The following is a 16,602-nucleotide window of genomic DNA, read 5'->3' as shown; positions in this document are numbered from 1 at the left end:
TGTTGATCATAATGGTTGAAAAGAATGCAGAAATAGAGGAAACTTCTTTACCAGATCAAGATTAGAGTTGGCGGAGCCAAGATCAGCATTCTCTTTAGGAACGCCGGTAACCGCAACACCGAATGGAAGGAGGGTGTAGCATTTTGATCGTAGTGTAAAATATTTGCATTTGGTTCATGGCAATGAATATAGTAACCAAATGGAAATAGGACAGGATACCGAGCAACAAAAGCAACCTTCTAACCTATCGCTGAACCGTGTTTGTCTTTAGGATGTTAGCTGACTATTCAAAGTAGAATTACAGCATTTCTTTTAGCGCACTATCCTTTCACCTCGGGGAGCAAGGTTTGATTCCAGCTCAGATAGGATGCAATTCTATTCTCTGCCAACTGTAAGGAAGTGAGTTTGAGTAGTTTCAGCAGGGGCGCAGTTGATATGTTAATTTATTTATTGTTTCTCCAGTTAGCCTCGCCCTTTTTCTTTTTTCTGATTTACTTCATTTTTATTACTTATTTTATTGTCTCGCCCTGTTGCCTGTTTTTTTTAACTCGTTGCCGACAAAAATACCGGAGCGAGTGGCTCGTTCCCTTTAATTAATCCACCTCCTTTCCTATTGAGCGCTCAAGGTGTTGGCACGTTTCTATTCTGAGAGAGGCAGAGTTGCAATGGTCCAACTCCTTGTGATCATAGACAACCTGGCAGCGACCTTTGTGCAGAGCGGCTGAAGTAACCTCGATAAATATGACTTAAACTTTCTCCATGGAACCAATTCTATTATAAATTCCACCGGCATGCTGCTATTTGGAGTAGTATCGAGTGGAACTGCAGGTACGTTTGGAAGTAGTGGGAAATATGCCTTACTTTAACGCAGCAGTTTAAAGCCTTTTATCATTACATTTTCATTCTCTGTTTATGTGAGGGAAGGAGCATTTTTGGTGCAATTACTGTAAGTTTCTGAATCTGTTAATGTCTTTCATTCAACCCGTGACATTTTAAAAACAAGTTTACAAAGTTATAAAACACTGAAGCGCATTGCCCCTGTCCTAATATTTGTACGTGTTGCATCCTGAATAAGGTTTGAACATTGTATTGTGGTTGTGGTCCTTTGATGTAAGGTTATGTATGGCTTGCTGCAATGGTTCATTTTCAAATCAACATGAAACTGACGACTTCAAGATAATAACAGTTGCTTTCAGATTTGTGGTGGCGTCTGGGAGGGGGGTGGGCTCCACCGCACTGTTACTAAAATTCAGTTTTCAGGCTAGGCACTCCGGCCTGGCGTTTTCTCTGCATTTGCACTCAGAGATATGCGTAATCTGGGCGCAAACCAATTACGCGGTTTAAAAGATCGCGGAATTTTGGACGTGAGTTATAGCCTAACCGCAATACACCTGGGTCTCCCTGGGCCTGGTCAAAATAGCCATTAACTGGTCCAGGCAGCAGGGGGTCGTTTGGCCCGATTGCCTGCCTCTCTTCCGCAGCCATGTTCGTGCCCAGGTGGCCCTGGAGATGGAGCACGCGGTGTCCGCCGGCACGCTTGAGTACTTCCGCGACCGGTGGGCACCGCGGGGACTGGAGTGCATCATCACCCCGGCCAATGAAATTTTAATTTAATTTGTTCAGTTTTATTAGTTACAGTTGATTTGTTTAATCACCCAATCAGAAAGAGTACGCCTGAGTCTCCTCAATCTTTTACAGCGGTCCATTAACCCTCCACCTGAACGAATCTCTGTCCACAAAACCGGCCATGCTCTCAAATGCGAATATCCTTCAATTGCACTTGTTTGGAGGGTCTCATAGGAACAGGAGTAGGCCATTCAGTCCCTACAATAATCAAAACAGAAAATGTTGGAAATACTCAGCAGGCCAGGCAGCATCGGTGGAGAGAGAAACAGAGTTAACGTTTCAGGTCGATGACCTTTCCTCAGAACTGTTCTGACGAAGGGTCATCGACCTGAAACGTTAACTCTGTTTCACTCTCCACGGATGCTGCCTGACCTGCTGAGCATTTCCAGCATTTTCTGTTTTTATTTCAGATTTCCAGCATCCGCAGTATTTTGCTCTTGTGTTTGGTCCCTTCAGTCTGCTCCTCCATTTAATTAGATCATGGCTGATCTGTACCTCAACTCCATTTACCCGCATTAGCTCTATATCCCTTGAGACCCTTACCTAACAGAAATCTACCTATCACAGTCTTGAAAGTGCCAATTGTCCCAGCCTCCACAACCTTTCGGGGAGAGAATTCCAGATTTCTACTATACTTTGTGTGGAAAAAGTCCTTCCTGTTTTCCCTCCTAAAATGGCCGCGCTCTGATTTTAAGATTCTGTCCCCATATTCTTGATTCCCCCATCAGAAGAAATAATTTCTCTGTATCTACCCTATTGAATCCTTTTAACATTTTAAACATCTCTATCAGATCAATCTTCTGTACTCAAGGGAATACAAACCAAGTTTATGCAGCCTGTCCTCATAACTTAACTCTCAAAGCCCAGGTTTCATTCTGGTAAATCTGCGTTGCACCCACTCCAAGGCCAATATATCCTTCCTGAGGTGCGGTGCCCAGAACAGAACGCAGTGCTCCAGATGGGTTCTGACCATTGCTCCATACAACTGAAGCATCACTTCCTCCCCTTTGTAATCCAGCTGTCTCGAGATAAAGGCCAACGCTTCATTAGCCTTTTTGTTTGCTTTTTGTACCTGGATACAAAGTATTCATTTAATAAATCTGCCATTACGTTATCTATCTGCGTTTGTCTATAAGGGCCGACATTTCCCTTAGCCACTCTCTTACTCAATATATTTATAAAAACCTTTTTTCACGTGCTCTTTCAAATCTGCCGTCATCATTTCCCTCCCCCCCCCCCCCCCCCACCCTTCAAAAACTCACACTTGATCCCTCTGTCCTTGCAAACTACTGCCCCATCTCCAACCTCCTTTTCCTATCCAAGGTCTTTGAACGTTATGGGCTGCATATGTACTCAAAAATTCAAATGTCAACCCTGTTTTTTAATACCCTTAAAATTATAATCTACTCTGATTACTATTAATTGTAAGCACTTGAGTTGATCACTTCCATTCGTTTAGTTGTCAAAGTATAACTTTAAATACTCATATTTACTCCTCTCTCTGGATCTCTAGGAGCTACCTATTGAACCCAACAAACACTGCTGAGATCAGCCCATGGGATGCACTCATTCTGTAGCTTTATATTTGCAACTTGCTGCTGACCACACTCTGAAAACAATGGAAAACAGCAAGTGTGAACCAAGTGAAGTTCTCATCACCAGAGACAGAGCACAACTACCAAAATTGATGGTTTAGGTCCATGTCATGGACGGTAGCAGTGCTTCCAGTAGCAGCATTATAAAAGAAAGAGCTCGCATTTAGATAGCGCCTTTCACAACCTCCAAACGTCCCAAAGCAGTTTACAGCCAATGAAGTGTAGTCACTGTTGTAATATAGGAAACACAAAAAGCAAAGCTGCCAAAAAATTGACCACCAGTGAAGAGAATGATTAATGTACTCCCGCCTGATGTTCTGTGCAGGCTGGCTAAACCGTTTCCCCATTCCTGCAGGTATAGAATCATAGAATGATTACAGCACAGAAGGAGGCCATTCAGCCCATCAAGCCCGTGCCAGCTCTCTGCAAGAGCACTTCAGCTAGTCCCACTCCCCTGCCCTATCCCTGTAGCTGTGCAGTTTTTTTTCCTTCAGGTACTTATCCAATTCCCTTTTGAAATCCACGATTGAGTCTGCCTCCACCACCCTTTCAGGCAGTGAATTCCAGATCCTAATCACTCGCTGTGTAAAATTTTTTTTCCTCATGTCGCCTTTGGTTCTTTTGCCAATCACCTTGAATCTGTGCCCTCTGGTTCTCGACCCTTCCGCCAATGGGAACAGTTTCTCTCTATCTACTCTGTCTAGACCCCTCATGATTTTGAACACCTCTATCAAATCTCCTCACAACCTTCTCTGCTCTAAGGAGAACAATCCCAGCTTCTCCAGTCTATCCATGTAACTGAAGTCCCTCATCCCTGGAACCATTCTTGTAAATCTTTTCTGCACCCTCTCTAAGGCCTTCACATCATTCCTAAAGTGCGGTGCCCAGAATTGGACACAATACTCCAGTTGAGGCCGAACCAGTGTTTTATAAAGGTTCATCATAACTTCCTTGCTTTTGCACTCTATGCCTCTATTTATGAAGCATAGGATCCCATATTATTTTTAACAGCTTTCTCAACCTGCCCTGCCACTTTCAATGATTTGTGCACATATACCCCCAGGTCTCTCTGTTCATGCACCCACTTTAGAATTGCACCCTTCAGTTTATATTGCCTCTCCTCGTTCTTCCTACCAAAATGTATCACTTTGCACTTTTCTGCATTAAATTTAATCTGCCGCATGTTCGCCCATTCCACCAGCCTGTCTGTCCTCTTGAAGTCTATCACCATCCTCCTCACTGTTCACTATACTTCCAAGTTTTGTCATCTGCAAATTTTTAAATTGTATCCTGTACACCCAAGTCAAAGTCATTAATATATATCAAGAAAAGCAGTGGTCCTGGTACCGACCCCTGGGGAACACCACTGTATACCTTTCTCCAGTCTGAAAAACAGCTGTTCACTGCTACTCTCTGTTTCTTGTTACTTAGCCAATTTCGTATCCATGCTGCCACTGACCCTTTTATTCCATGGACTTCAATTTTGCTGGCAAGCCTATTATGCGGCACTTTATCAAACGCCTTTTGGAAGTCCATGTACACCACATCAACCGCAATGCCCTCATCGACCCTCTCTGTTACCTCATCAAAAAACGCAATCAAGTTAGTTAAACACAATTTGCCTTTGACAAATCCGTGCTGGCTTCCCTTAATTAATCCACCCCTATCCAAGTGATTGTTGATTTTGTCCCTGATTACTGTTTCTAAAAGCTTCCCCGCTACCGAGGTTAAACTGACTGGCCTGTAGTTGCTGGATTTATCCTTACACCCTTTTTTTAAATAAGGGTGTAACATTTGCAATTCTCCAGTCCTCTGGCACCACCCCCGTATCTAAGGAGGATTGGAAGATTATGGCCAGTACCTCCGCAATTTCCACGCTTGCCTCCCTCAGCATCCTAGGATGCATCCCATCCGGTCCTGAAGACTTATCTACTTTAGGTATAGCCAGCCTTTCTAGTACCTCCTCTTTATCAATTTTTATCCCATCCGGTATCTCAACTACCTCCTCTTTCACTATGACTTTGGTAGCATCTTCTTCCTTGGTAAAGACAGATGCAAAGTACTCATTTAGTACCTCAGCCATGCCCTCTGCCTCCATCCGTAGGTCTCCTTTTTGGTCCCTAATTGGCCCCACCCCCCCTCTTACTACCCGTTTATTATTTATATGCCTATAGAAGACTTTTTGGATTCCCTTTTAAGTTAGCTGCCAGTCTATTCTCATATTCTCTCTTTGCCCCTCATTTCCTTTTTCACTTCCCCTCTGAACTTTCTATATTCAGCCTGGTTCTCACTTGTATTCGCAACCTGACATCTGTCCTACGCCCCATTTTTCGACTTCATCTTACTCTCTCTATCTCTTTCGTCATCCAGGGAGCTCTGGCTTTGGTTGTCCTACCTTTCCCCCTCGTGGGAATATACCTTGATTGTACCTGAACCATCTCCTCTTTAAAGGCAGCCTATTGTTCGATTACAGTTTTGCCTGCCAATCTTTGATTCCAACTTACCCGGGCCAGATCCGTTCCCAACCCACTGAATTTGGCCCCTCCTCCAATTAAGTATTTTTACTCTAGATTGCCATTTCTCAGCCACTGGGCCAGGTACTAGCTAGCACCTGTGAAATAGCTGAGCTTTGAAATTACACTGGGATAATAGGAATGAAAACATTTATTTTATGTAAATTAAGATCTTTTTTATTCATTCATGGGATGTGGGCGTCACTGGCAAGGCCGGCATTTATTGCCCAGCCCTAATTGCCCTTGAGAAGGTGATGGTGAGCTGCGTTCTTGAACCGCAGAGGGCAGTTAAGAATCAACCACATTGCTGTGGGCCTGGTGTCACATATAGGCCAGACCAGGTAAGGACAGCAGATTTCCTTCCCTAAAGGACATTAGTGAACCAGATGGGTTTTTACGACAATCTGGTAACATAACCGCTATGCTACTGTTAAGATAGTAGAGAGGGGAATATGCTAAAGTTTGCCTAATATCATGATGTAAACATATCAAGGTGTCAGTTTGAGCTTGAAGCAATTGCATAAACTTGTGCATACACAACTGTTTAAACTACTATGCGGTATAAACAGGCCAGTTTCTACAGCAACAGAACTAGGAGCTTGTACTGGAGAACTGCTTCAGGAATTGGTTCTTTAATATAAATGCAATAGTTTGTGTCCGTGAGACTGGGGTATTTGTAAAAGAAAGAACTTGCATTTAGATAGCGCCTTTCACGACCTCCGGACATCCCAAAGCATTTTACAGCCAATGAAGTGTAGTCACTGTTGTAATATAGGAAACACAAAAAGCAAAGCAACTTGTGGCTGGCCAAAAAATTGACCACCAGTGAGGAGAATGATTAATGTACTCCCGCCTGATGCTCTGTGCAGGCTGGCAGAACAGTTTCCCCATTCCTGACCACTGTAGAAGCTGTGGTTATACAAAGTATCCTCCCAGATAAATCTGTTCTTGCTCTCAAACATTAAGACACTCTTAACTCATTTCCAGATCATGTACTACCAAAATTGCAGCAGATGTTGTAATAGTTGCTCTGTCACCCTGTAGTGACTCCAAATGTTAGCTATAGGTTAACAATGCGGATTACTGATTAGAACAGTCTGCAAGGGAAGCCTGTAGAAATCCCCAATGGTGGATAATTACACTACTTGATTGAATGCTTAGTGGGAACTGGAAAAAAGTGTTTGCAGAACCACAGAGCACATTGACAAGGTGATCTGAACACAGAAGAGATGATCAACTGCTAGCTGATCAAGCTCCTACTAAGCTAAATTACTTGCATTATTTTTATTTGACAGTGGAATAAATCGTCTGAATTTGTTCTAAAATCTCACAAGTACATGTCTGATTTCTACATGAATTCACCTACCAGTACCTCCAATCAGTTAACCCAAAAAATCATCTGGTTCACTCAAAGGGTCAGTCAGTTTATCCAGTGAACTGCTGAGCTATACAGACTAGGAAGGACCCAGGTGTGCCATTAGTACAATTATTTTGTTAATGAATAAAAGTGATAAATTTGAGGTTCCCCTTTTGGAGAGCCTGTTAATCCAGTTAAACTCATACAGTTGGTCATGACTTCTAGACGAAACAGTCTAGAATTACAGTCAAATTACAGTATGCAGACGACGCTTGTGTCTGCGCTCACTCAGGTCGAACTCCAAACCATCGTTAACACCTTCACCGAAGCGTACGAGAGCATGGGCCTTACACTAAACATCCGTAAGACAAAGGTCCTCTGCCAACCTGCCCCTGCCACACAGTACTACCTCCCCGATTATCAAAATCCATGACAAGGCCTTGGACAATGTGGACCACGTTCCATACCTCGGGAGCCTACTGTCAACAAGGGCAGACGTCGATGACGAAGTCCAACACCGCCTTCAGTGTGCCAGTGCAGCCTTCGGTCGCCTGAGGAAGAGAGTGTTTGAAGACCAGGACCTCAAACTTGGCACCAAGCTCATGGTCTACAGAGCAGTAGTAATACCCACCCTCCTGTATGTTTCAGAGACATGGACTATGTACAGCAGGCCCCTCAAAGCACTGTAGAGGTAACACCAACACTGCCTCCGCAAGATCCTGCAAATCCATTGGCAGGATAGGCGCACCAACATCAGTGTTCTTGCTCAGGCCAACATCCCCAGCATCGAAGCTTTGACCATGCTCGATCAGCTCCGATGGACGGGTCACATCGTCCGCGTGCCCGATACGAGACTCCCAAAACAAGCGCTCTACTCGGAGTTCCGACATGGCAAGAGAGCCCCAGGTGGGCAGAGGAAACGCTTCAAGGACACCCTCAAAGCCTCCTTGAAAAAGTACAACATCCCCACCGACACCTGGGAATCCCTGGCCCAAGACTGTACAAAGTGGAGGAGAAGCATCCGGGAAGGTGCCGAATACCTCGAGTCTCTTCGCCGGGAGCAAGCGGAAGCCAAGCACAAACAGCGGAAGGAACGCACATCAACCCAAGCACCCCATCCACCCGCCCCTTCAACCACCGTCTGCCCCACCTGTGACAGAGACTGTAGGTCCCGCATTGGACTCGTCAGTCACCTGAGAACTCATTTTTAGTGTGGAAGCAAGTCATCTTCGGTTCCGAGGGACTGCCTAACAAGAAGAAGAGGAGTTTCTAGACCTTTGATCAGGACTAAATTACAAATGTCAGCTTGGTGCAGTGTTGGGACACTTACTTCTGAGCCAGAAGGTTGTGGGTCCAAGCCCCACTCCAGCCTCTGTCCCGTCTGTCTGCCTGTCTGTCTGTCTGTTTCTCTCCACTCAGTCCAACGAGGAATTCTGGGAGCCAGAAGAAAGCCACATTTGAAAATCATTCAATTGGTGAGGCTTAAATCAAAGCAGTTTGTCCTTCCCTAACCCTAAAATTGACTTGTAATTTTTAAAATTCTATTCTAATTCTTCTCAGATCTGACGTTATGTGGAAATGTATTCAATCTTGGGTTTATGCCTTTTGACTGTATACATTGCCAAGGGGAATGCTGTTTTGGATGCAGCATCAAAGATTTAATAGAGTTGTTTTCATTCTAATTAGAGATTTGGCAGTAGTAAAGGAAAACGTGTGTTTTTTTATGGGTGTCAGCATAGCAGTATTTTGGCACCATACCAAGCAGAGGGGTTATATAAATATCACTGCATTATATTTGAGATCACGTACAATTTTGAAGTACATCATCCAACAAGGATTTGGTGCCAGCTGAACTTTCAATTACTATCTTCTAATTGTGTAGAATTGTGAAGCACTGGAACAGCCCTAAACAACAAGGTAGAAGACAACTGTACAGAATTTCTACAGGCTTCCCTAGCAGACTGTTCTAATCAGTAATCTGCATTGTTGACCTGTAGCTAACATTTGGAGTCACTACAGGGTGATGGAGCAACATTTACAAGATCTGCTGCAATTTTGGTAGTACATGATCTGGAAATGAGTTGAGTGTCTTAAGGTTTGAGAGCAAGAACAGATTTATCTGGGAGGATATTTTGTATGACCACAGCTTCCACAGTGGTCAGTTTCTTTTAAGCTGAAAGATGTGTTTAGTACACTACTGCTCAAATTATTTCATAAATTGAATGTAGATCCTCTGCTATTTGGATAATCTGAGCAGATTTCAAGTTAAAATCATTAATACACAGATGGTGAGACTCTTCCTAAACTGTAGGAAAACTAGAACACACACTCCCATGTATGCTCCCCCATGGGATTGCTGTAGACTCTGACCACCTCCTCTTTCTCCTCCACCTTCTTTCCCTCCTACCCCTCCTCCCTCCCTCCCCCTCCCGCCTCCTCCCTCCTCCTCCCTCCCTCCCTCCTCCTCCCTCTCCCCCTCCCTCCCTCCTCCTCTCCTGCCCCTCCCTCCCTCCTCCCCGCTCCCAACCTCCTCCCCTCCTACTCCTACTCCTCCTGCTTCTCCCCCTCCCATCTCCCTCCTCCTCTCCTCCCTCCTCCTCCCCTCCTCCTTCCCTCCCTCCCTCCTCCTCCCTCCTCCTCCCCACCTCCCTCCCTCTCCCCCTCCCTCCCTCCTCCTCCCCACCTCCCTCCCTCCTCCTCACCACCACCCCCTCCTCCTCCCTCTCCCCCTCCCTCCCTCCCACCTCCCTCCCTCCTCCTCCCTCTCCCCCTCCCTCCCTCCTCCTCTCCTGCCCCTCCCTCCCTCCTCCCTCCCTCTTCTGTTTCCCTCCCTCCTCCCCGCTCCCACCCTCCTCCCCCTCCTACTCCTACTCCTCCTCCTTCTCCCCCTCCCATCTCCCTCCTCCTCTCCTCCCTCCTCCTCCCCTCCTCCTTCCTTCCCTCCCTCCTCCTCCCCACCTCCCTCCCTCTCCCCCTCCCTCCCTCCTCCTCCCCACCTCCCTCCCTCCTCCTCACCACCTCCCCCCTCCTCCTCCCTCTCCCCCTCCCTCCCTCCTCCTCCCCACCTCTCTCCCTCCTCCTCCCTCCCTCCTCCTCCCTCTCCCCCTCCCTCCTCCTCTCCTCCCCCTTCCTCCCTCTTCTCCTGCCTCCCTCCCTCCTACCCCCTCCCACCCTCCTCCCCCTCCCCCTCCCTCCCTCCTTCCCCGCCTCCCTCCCTCCTCCATGCCTTCCTTCCTCCCTCCCTCCCTCTCCTCCCCTCTCCTCCTTCCCTCCTCACTCCCTCCCTCCTCACTCCCTCCCCCTCACCTCCCTCCCTCCTCCTCCCCCTCGCTTCTCCCTCCCCTCCTCACCTCCCTCCCTCCCTCCCTTCCTCCTCCTCCCCCTCCCTCCCTCCTCCTTTCCCCCTCCCTCCTCCTCCCCTTCCTCCTCCCCTCACCTCCCTCCCTCCCTCCTCTCCCTCCTCTCCCTCCTCTCCCTCCTCCTCTCCCTCCCCCTCCCTTGCTCCTCCTCCCCCCTCCCTCCCTCCTCTCCCTCCCTCCTGCTCCTCCCCCTCCCTCCCTCATTCCCCTCCCTCCCTCATTCCCCTCCTCCCTCCCTCCTCCCTCCCTCTTCTCCTGCCTCCCACCCTCCTCCCCCCTCCCTCCCTCCTTCCCTGCCTCCCTCCCTCCCCTCCTCCCTCCCTCCCTCCCTCTCCTCCCCCTCTCCTCCTTCCCTCCCTCCCTCTTCTCCTGCCTCCCTCCCACCCTCCTCCCCCTCCCTCCCTCCTTCCCCGCCTCTCTCCCTCCTCCATGCCTTCCTTCCTCCCTCCCTCCCTCTCCTCCCCTCTCCTCCCTCCCTCCTCACTCCCTCCCCCTCACCTCCCTCCCTCCCTCCTCCTCTCCCTCCCCTCCTCACCTCCCTCCCTCCCTTCCTCCTCCTCCCCCTCCCTCCCTCCTCCTTTCCCCCTCCCTCCTCCTCCCCTTCCTCCTCCCCTCACCTCCCTCCCTCCTCTCCCTCCTCCTCCCCCTCCCTCCCTCCTCTCCCCCCTCTCCCTCCCTCCTCTCCCCCCTCTCCCTCCCTCCTGCTCCTCCCCCTCCCTCCCTCATTCCCCGCATCCCTCCCTCCTCCCTCCCTCTTCTCCTGCCTCCCTCCCCCTCCCCCTCCCTCCCTCCTTCCCTGCCTCCCTCCCTCCCCTCCTCCCTCCTTCCTCCCTCCCTCTCCTCCCCCTCTCCTCCTTCCCTCCTCACTCCCTCCCCCACCTCCCTCCCCCTCCCCCCTCCTCCAACCCCTCCCCCTCCCTCCCTCCTCCAACCCCACCCCCTCCCTCCCTCCTCCCCTTCCTCCTCCCTCCCCCTCACCTCCCTCCATCCTCTCTCCCCCCTTCCTCCCCCCTTCCTCCCCCTTCCTCCCCCCTCCCTCCTGCTCCTCCCCTCTCCCCCTCCCCCTCACTCCTCCCTCCTCTCCCCCTCCCACCCTCCCTCTCCTCTCCCCCTCCCACCCTCTCTCCTCTCCCCCTCCCTCCCTCTCTCCTCTCCCCCTCCCTCCCTCTCTCCTCTCCCCCTCCCTCCCTCCTCTCCCCCTCCCTCCCTCCTCCTCTCCTCTCCCCACTCCCTCCCTCCTCCCTCCCTCCTCCTCCCCCCTCTCCCCCTCTCCCCCCTCCTTCCCTCCCCCTCTCTCCTCTCCCCCTCCCTCCCTCCCCCTCACTCCTCCCTCCTCTCCCCCTCCCACCCTCCCTCTCCTCTCCCCCTCCCTCCCTCTCTCCTCTCCCCCTCCCTCCCTCTCTCCTCTCCCCCTCCCTCCCTCTCTCCTCTCCCCCTCCCTCCCTCCCTCCTCTCCCCCTCCCTCCCTCCTCCTCTCCCTCCCTCCCTCCTCCTCTCCTCTCCCCACTCCCTCCCTCCTCCCTCCCTCCTCCTCCTCCCCCCTCTCCCCCTCTCCCCCCTCCTTCCCTCCCCCTCTCTCCTCTCCCCCTCCCTCCCTCCCTCCTCCTCCCCCGCCCTCCCCCCTCCTCTACCCCCTCCCTCCTTCCCCTTCCCTCCCTCCTTCCCCTTCCCCCCTCCTTCCCCCCCTCCCTTCTCCCCCCTCCTCCCTCCCTGCTACCACTGCAATATGGCAGTTAGTATACTGTGCTTGAGATTTTAAACATGGCTGCCACACTTAATTTTTGGTATTCCTTACACTTGGATTTTAGTATGAATTGTTTGCTTAATAGTTTTAAATAGTTTTAATAGCCTATTATTGATGACAGTTGATAGACTGAAAGAGAGGGGAAATTTAGAAGTGAATCCCTCCCCCAAAGATAACTAATTGTTCAGTCTTTGCTGTCAAGAAAGTGCTGGGCACATCAGAGTAACAGTTATGAAATTATTTTTTTCCATTACAATTATATTTGTGATTAAAGCTTCATTGCCATCAAGAATTTTTGGCTTTTATGCCAAAACCACCAGGGGGTAAGAATTCTTCTGGTTGCTATGTGTAACAGCATTGTAAATGCATTTGTGAAGATTTCTATTGTTTGATATTTTAAAGAGCTAATATTGATCTGCTCCTAGCTATTGACCTACAATATACAAAATTTGAGTTTTTTAAAAAAACATTGTGGTTCAAAAACATTGCTCATAAAGAACTGCATTCCGTAATCAAAGGGTTGATTATTTGCTGCACCTAAATAGACTCTGGTTCATAATCCCACTCTAATTAGACATTTATGAGTTCACAAATTGACCATCTAGCTGTAGAATGACCATTTATCATTTATAGAGAATCATTACCAGAAGCTGACAATCTAAAGTCCTGCACGTCTAATTCATTATTTTCCAATGTTTAAATTGTTTTCATTACTCTTATCAAATTTAATTGAAGAGCATATCTGTGCCAGATTTGAGTGCATATAACATTTTTGCACAGGCCTTTCAAAATTTGGATTTTGGAGAATATACTGTTGATGGAAGGCAGCTTTCAGTCTCCACAGGTTGGGTATATTTGAACATTTCACTTGTTAATGTAATATGACACCGCTTTATGGACTGTAAGTCAAAGTCCTTACAAGTTTGTGATGTTTTGGCTCAACAGTAGTCCCTAGGCTGTTTGTACATTTTCCATGACTGATTTATCTTCCTTAAACTGATGTTAGTCAACATCCTGTTATAAATGAGTGGTTCTAGTACAGTCAGTACAATACAGTGCACTCCTGTGTGTCCAATTTTTTTTCTTACCAGGTAATGCAATAAGTGCAGTGCAAAAAGACACTTTATTATAAATCTGCTGCTGGTTGCAACATTGTAAGGGGCTTGTGATCTAGTTAGATATTGGGTATTTGTCTTCTTTACTCCCCTTACCTCTCCCCTGCTTTCTTTCTCAGTTTTCTCCCCTTTGCTTCCCTCCTCTCCATGAAGGTGCTGACTCACGTTGTATATTGACAAAGTGGCTATTCTTCATGTGTGAGCCTAGAGAATGAGGCTAGTCAACTATAATCAACAGCCAAGCCTAATGCCATCATAACCAATGACTACACATGTGCACTAAAACAGAAAATGCTGGAAATACTCAGCAGGTCAGGCAGCATATGTGGAGAGAGAAACAGAGTTAACGTTTCAGGTCGATGACCTTTTGTCAGAACTGGAAAAAGTTAGAGATGTACAAAAGAAGAACCTGAGAGAACTGCAATCTACTTACCTTTACTTTATGGAATGGTTGTAGTCCCTATTGCTAATTTTACATCTGATGTAAATCAATCCTGTCATCTGTCTCTACTGATCATACTTTGTGGATCGAAAAACATTTCCCTTTAGCTATATAAATCCTGGCATTCCAGAAGTGAGGTTGCTTTTATATTTGTGGGTACTTTCTATCCTTATTCATGAATTTTCAGCTTCTGTACTTTTGATTAATCTCATGGCTGATTCCCAGCTCTGTGTTACCTCAAGTATGTTATAGAATCATGGAATGATACATCACAGAATGAGGCCATTTGGCCCAGCTATCGAATTAGTCCCACTCCCCTGCCCTTTCCCCATATTTATAAAGCCAAGGATCCCGTATGCCTTCTTAACAGTCTTCTCAACTTGTCCTGCCACCTTCAAAGATTTGTGTACGTAAATCCCCAGGTCTCTCTTAACCTGCACCCCCTTTAAAATTGTACCATTTAGTTTATATTGCCTCTTCTTACTAAAATGCATCACTTCACATTTCTCTACGTTAAATTGCATCTTCCAAATTGTCTGTCCATTTCACCAGTCTGTCTCTGTCCTCCTGAAGTCTGTTACTATCGTCCTCGCTGTTTACTGCATTTCCAAGTTTAGTGTCATCTGCAAACTTTGAAATTATGCCCTGTACCCAAGTCCAGGTTACTGCTATATATCAAAAAGAGCAGTGGTCCTAATACCGACCCCTGGAGGACACTGTATTCACCACTGTATACTTCCCTCCAATCTGAAAAACAACTGTTCACCACTACTCTCTGTTTTCTGTCTCTTAGCCAATTTCATATCCATAAGGTTTCAATTTTACAAACAAGTCTATTATGTGGTATTTTATCAAACACCTTTTGAAAGTCCATATACACACAAAATTAACTACTTTTTTAGTTCTTCACTGTACTTTCTGTAGTCAGCTTGGTTCTCTACTGTATTATGGAGCCTGATATTTATCATGAGCCTCCTTTTTTCTTTTTCATTTTTTTCATTTTAATCTCTTATGACCCTGAATTTGCAGTCGGTATGACGGCGTAGTCTCAGTGATGGCGTAGTCTAGGTACGCCGTCATACTGTCTTTGAAATTGACTACAAGTTCAGGATTTCCTCATTGTGGTAAACCACGTTCACTATCGTATCACTGTTAGTAGTTAGCACTGTTCACCACTGTTCGTTATAACTGTATCACTGACCACTATTGTATCACGGTACGAGGTCGCCTCTTGCCACACTGCTATACCTGGGATGACCACTGCCAACTCCGCCTTGGCTCCACCCACCAGGCCAGGTATAAAGGTGAGCGACTGGCTGGTATTCCTCCTGCTTGGATCGGATCACCCACGAGAGTGGGCTCTGTTATTTAGTCAATAAAAACCTTTAGTCACCTTCGTAACTCTTCGCCTTTTATTGGAGGAATTGATAGGTATATCACTCATGCTATCTGTCAAGTTCCGAATAGAAAGATGATCCTCTGCGACATTCAAATCCTCATTGCTGACAAAAAGTTGGGCTAATTATCCACCAACTTAATCAATTATGCGGGCAAATTTTACAGCTGGTGCAAACAGGCATAGGAGCCTGTTTGCACAGCATAAGGAGAGGGGCGATGAGAAAATTGCAATTTCAGGGCCATAATAATTAAAAAGAACACGTAAAAGAGTCAATCTTATTTCAAAATTCAATATCAACCAAAAAACTGTGTTGCCAGTTTTAAAAACCCTTATCGATCTTCTTTCATTGACAAAAGGGTTTGGTCGTCACAATTCTGAGGTGACAGGTGTTGTGTTTTTTTTATATGTATGTTATCAAGTTTATGGGTTAAAATAGATTTCAACTTTTTGTCAGGTCATTTACAGATATATGGAAATGTATTGATGTAAGCTTGCAAGAAAGGCTGGATTCCAATTGATCTGTATCTTCCTTTTAAAGCATATTAGTCAAACAGGGCTTTCTCTGTTTCCTGATTGGCTAGTGAAAGGAGTACTGCCCCATGTGATCCCAGGTATGCTTATGTACAACGGATAGCCCTGGGATCCGTGGGCCACTATACCATGCACAACTCTGCAGCATTTCAAAGCAAGTTTTCGTTTGGGGCTTTGCACCAGGTAAGTGCAGATTTCTTTGAGGTCAGCGGCATGCTCCTTAGCTACGCCCCCGACTGCAATTTCAATTCAATTCAATTCAATTTTATTTGTCATGTATGCAGCAGACGTGTGTGCTGCACAATGAAATGTTGATTTTTACGAGTCCTCCCAACATTGGAATAAATATGGCATAACAATGATAAAATACTAATAGAAATACAGTAATAAGTAAAACAACAGTAATAAAAAATAATAAATTATACGTTCATTTGTCTTATGGCCTGGGGGTAGAAGCTGTTTCGAAACCTGCTGGTACAAGTCCGTATGCTTCGGTATCTCTTACCGGACGGGAGCAGGGCGAAGAGGTTGTGGCTGGGGTGGCTCGCGTCTTTAATGATTCTCAGGGCCTTCCCCCGGCACCTCTCGGGGTAGATATCCTGGACAGCAGGTAGTTTAATTCCTATAGTATGTTGTGCAGCTTTCACCACCATCTGTAGAGCCTTGCGGTCTGTGGTGGTGCAGTTGCCATACCAGGTAGTGATGCAGCCGGACAGGATACTCTCGATGGTGCACCGGTAGAAGTTGGTGAGAATCTGGGGGGCCATTCCAAGTTTCTTCAGTCTCCTGAGGAAGAACAGGCATTGGCATGCCTTCTTCGTTACGACGTCGATGTGATGTGACCGCGTTAAGTCCTCCGTAATGAATACACCCAGGAATTTGAAGCTGCTGACCCTCTCCACCTCAGCCCCTTCGATGTAG

The 16,602-nt window shown here is 47.0% G+C and overlaps 1 protein-coding gene across 1 annotated transcript in view; it reads left to right on the top strand.

The window, feature by feature from the left end:
- The first annotated feature begins 634 nt into the window (after positions 1-634).
- Positions 635-16,602, top strand: part of gpr156 (G protein-coupled receptor 156) — a 101,695-nt gene continuing 85,727 nt past the window's right edge. Inside the window, exon 1 of the mRNA XM_086006857.1 lies at positions 635-828. The gene's annotated coding sequence lies outside the window, so the exon portion shown is untranslated. The remainder of the gene's footprint in view (positions 829-16,602) is intronic.

Source organism: Somniosus microcephalus, chromosome 14, assembly GCF_052327205.1.
Source record: "Somniosus microcephalus isolate GS21.2 chromosome 14, FLI_Smic_1.0, whole genome shotgun sequence".
Classification (NCBI taxonomy): domain Eukaryota; kingdom Metazoa; phylum Chordata; class Chondrichthyes; order Squaliformes; family Somniosidae; genus Somniosus; species Somniosus microcephalus.
The sequence above is the reverse complement of the archived record's forward strand: the minus strand, read 5'-3'. Positions and strand labels throughout refer to the sequence as shown.